A 3936-nucleotide genomic window follows, 5' to 3' on the forward strand; every position below is an offset into this window, starting at 1 on the left:
CGATCAGATTAGCAAACGTTTACGTTAAATGTAAACAAAAAACAGTTCGCCCCATATCCCTTTCGCAATGGGTCCGCTGCCCTGATTGTATTTTATTATGCCACGACAGCGCATTTACGTTGGAGACGCTGACATGATATTTTAAAGTGTTATCGGATACCCATCCGATAACAGTTTTAAGCTCCGCCTATCAATATCCGTTTTAAAACTCCGCCCATATTTGGTTTACTCAATGATTTTTTTTAGCGTTCCATGTTTTAGCCCCGCCCATTCTGAGAACTACTTTTTTGTAGGCGTGGTATGTCGCTTCTTTGATTTAAATGGAAACAAACAGCGATTCATATTTTATTCAGAAGTTAGAACATTAATAAACAATAAGTTGTTTTTTAAACAAAACTAACACTTTATTAAGTATATATCTATAGGGAAATATAAATTAAATGAGCATTAATCAATGGAAAAAAATTAAACAAATACAAATGTGCACCGCTAGCCTACCATTCATTGGCTGCAGATGAACACAATTTAAAACAGTAATGATAAACATTTAAAACGTAACACAAATATACTTAACACGTTTTAAATAAAATATGACAGATTTGATCAAGTTAAAGAAGAATTTATGACAAATATTCACTAAACATCTCGTCTAAGATTATATAAAAAAAATTAACTAATACTTTACAAATGCTTTCCTTTTTTGTGTCATTCTTATAAAAAGCAAGGCAAACAGGTGAATAGCATACACAATGAATTAACATTGACAAAGTAAAATAATTAATACTTGATTGAGATGTTTTGCTAATGCCTGCCATGCCTAATAATACATGACAATTTCAATTTTTAAGTGTCTGAAATCAAACTTTCACAAAAAAAAAAGATTCTATCTCCACAACCAAACAGGAAATTTGTGTGGTCAACCTGAAAATAAAGATTCCTTTAGAAGAAAAAACATCATCAAACATTCATTGCATAACTGCTTTAACCCTTTAAGTGCTGGAACCGAATTTTGAAGTCCTTTGCAAACAGTTTGGATCCAGATGATCCAAACTTTGCTATTCTGATAGTTATCTTTGAAAAAAATGAAGAAAATGCTTATTTTACAAATTCAGCAGACGACATTTTAGCAGACGACAAATTTTCCAGCATGCAAAGGGTTAAAAATAAAAATCCAGATATATAATTTGTATTAAAATTGAAACTTTATAAATATAGTGACATATAGATTTATAACATGTTCAGATAAAACAATTACATAAATACTCTCAAAAATAAATTTGTCGACAAAAAAGTATTACCTTTCCGACAAATTAATTAGATGGGTTGATGTGAAGCTGTGCCGGGATGCAGTTGGGGGGGAATATCTCGAGTTGGTTGAGAGGCAGAGAAAGACTCGGACAAGTGCAACTGACGAGGGTAGAACTGTGCCGCCAAGAATTTTGGTAGATATCATCACCCATGGAATGTGTGGTCGCAACTTTCTGCCATTAAAAGAAAAACATTTCATATTATAATAAAATAAAACAAATCCAACAGGAGATAACATTTCAAAATAGTGTTTTAATAACATTTTTATGGCACAACTTGAACAAATTACAACTTTAATAGACACAATATTATTAATACAAAATGAAAATGTATAAACTCCACTTTATATTAAAATAATTAAGAATTTCTTTTAACTTAAAATATTTTTATTATGGACTCGGGGCTATTTTTGCTTATTAAGGGAATATGTGTTTGTTTTCTTATTTGAGAAATTTGCGACTAAAATTTTCACAATTTAAAGAAGTTCGGGACTCAAATTTTCACAATTTAAAAAAAGTTTGCAACTCATTTTGTCACAATGTTGATCTGTGGGCGACACAATTTTGAACAGTTTTCGACACATGTTTTCAAAAAAGTTGCACAGCACGCAACTCATTTGTTCACAGTTTTCAACAGTGAATTTTTTTATGAACAGTGCGTGACTCAATTTTTTCACAATTTTGAACAGTGTGCAACTCATTTTTTAAAATTGTGAACAGTGCGCGACTCATTTTTCCACCATGTTGAATAAACAGTGCGCGACTCCTTTTTTTTCCAAATTTTGAACAGTGCGCGACTCATTTTTACAAATTTTGAACAATGCGCAACTCATGTGTTTTCACAATTTGAAGAGTTTGTGACTTATTTTTTTGTAATCTTGAATGAACAGTGCCCCACAAAATTGTCCCCCATTTTTGAACAGTGCGCAAATGATTATTCCAAATTTTGTACAGCGCGTGACATGATTTTTTCACAATTTTGAACAGTGCGCAACTCATTTTTCCACAATTTTGAATGAACAGTGCATGCTTATTTTTTTGCAAAAATTTGAACAGTGAGCAACTCATTTTACAAATTTTGTACAGCGTGTGCCTCATTTTTTCAAAATTTAATTTATGAAAAGTGTGCGACTCATTTTTCCACAATTTTGAAATCATAATGAACAGTGGCAGTGGGCAACTAATGTTTCCCACAATTTTGAACAGTGCGCGACTCATTTTTTCAAATTTTGGTACAGTGCGTGTCTCATTTTTTCACAATTTCGAACAGTGCGCAACTCATTTTTCCACAATTTTGAATAAACAGTTCGCGACAGTAGAACAACTGGCACTGATCATTGGTTCATCAGCATGAGAATGGGTGTAAAAAAATGGCACAAATAATGAAACATGTGTGTTTAAGCATGCATACATAACAATGAAACTTACCAACTATTCGGACAGGAAACATATGGTGCAGAAGCTGCGGGATTCAGCATGCTCTCCCACTGATATTATGTAGATCAGTGGTCAAACTGGCAGTCAACTTATGTTGGGATTTCCCAATTGTGAAGATATTAACCTTGGCTATCTCCAAACACAAACATGTTCATTTATTGTCAGTCAAACAGCAATTAATCCATCATGTCACCCTGACAGTCTCAAAACACGGTGCAAAACCAAAGCATTTTCGTTTCGTCTAACACACAGCTGGTAACGTCGCTGAATATTGCACAAAAGCAGCTTCATTATGAAGTTCCAGCGACTCGAAATACACGTTCTCCACCCACTTTGATTTCGCACGTGAAGGCCTGTTTTTTGGGGAAAACTGTGAACATCTCACAACTAAACGTATATTACGGAGATGGACAAGTTGAAAAATAAATCACTCTTATTACTTCCAAATTGCACACTACGTTAAAATCCCGTTCCATTTGATTATTGTATTTATTGTTTGAAATTTTCACTCTACACATTCGCTTTGAAAATAGCGGTTGGTGTGTACTCTTGGAAGTACATGTCGAATGTGTTATTGTAAAAAAATATTGGTATTGTGTTTTTAGTGCAGAAATTGTTCTTTTAAGTTTCGATTTCTCGCTTTAGTTTTTGTATTATGTGCGTTTAAATTTGATTGATTGTTGCTTACTTTCGAACTATTTTTTTATGTGTAAATATATATGCATAGACGCTAGCGGATGTAATCAGGTTGCTACTAATTTGCATATTTATCAATGAATTTAGCGGTTGTTTGTTTTTGTTTGTTTTGTGAATATTTTCTTATTTACTTTAAAATGTGGCATAATAAATAGAATATATGGTTGGTGACTTTTGATATCATGTGATATAAGACTCGTCCGATATGGCGTGTGAAAAGGCTCGGCAAGCCTCGCCTTTTCCTACGCCATATCAGACTCGTCTTATATCACATGATATCAAAAGTCACCAACCATATATTCTCTATATAACATGTAAGAAAAAATGCACCGGTTATAAAGTCTCGTAATATTGAAATCCGCGGCCTTAACTCCATCTGGCATGACCTGATTATTTACAGTTTACCTATACACATGTATACAAAATATTAAGAACGTCGCGCTACCAAAAATAACCAAGCGCTCTGTAACCTGTAAGCTCGCATGTTATAAAATGT

The 3936-nt window shown here is 33.3% G+C and overlaps 1 long non-coding RNA gene across 1 annotated transcript; it reads right to left on the minus strand.

Annotated features, from left to right (window-relative positions):
* Nucleotides 1–332: 332 nt before the first annotated feature.
* Nucleotides 333–3715, minus strand: LOC127847662 (uncharacterized). Its single transcript, XR_008034105.1, has 3 exons — nt 2736–3715; nt 1299–1481; nt 333–921 (listed from the first exon to the last, which is right to left on the minus strand). It is a non-coding gene; the product is annotated as an uncharacterized LOC127847662 (long non-coding RNA).
* Nucleotides 3716–3936: the final 221 nt, after the last annotated feature.

This window comes from Dreissena polymorpha, chromosome 10 (assembly GCF_020536995.1).
Source record: "Dreissena polymorpha isolate Duluth1 chromosome 10, UMN_Dpol_1.0, whole genome shotgun sequence".
NCBI lineage: Eukaryota > Metazoa > Mollusca > Bivalvia > Myida > Dreissenidae > Dreissena > Dreissena polymorpha.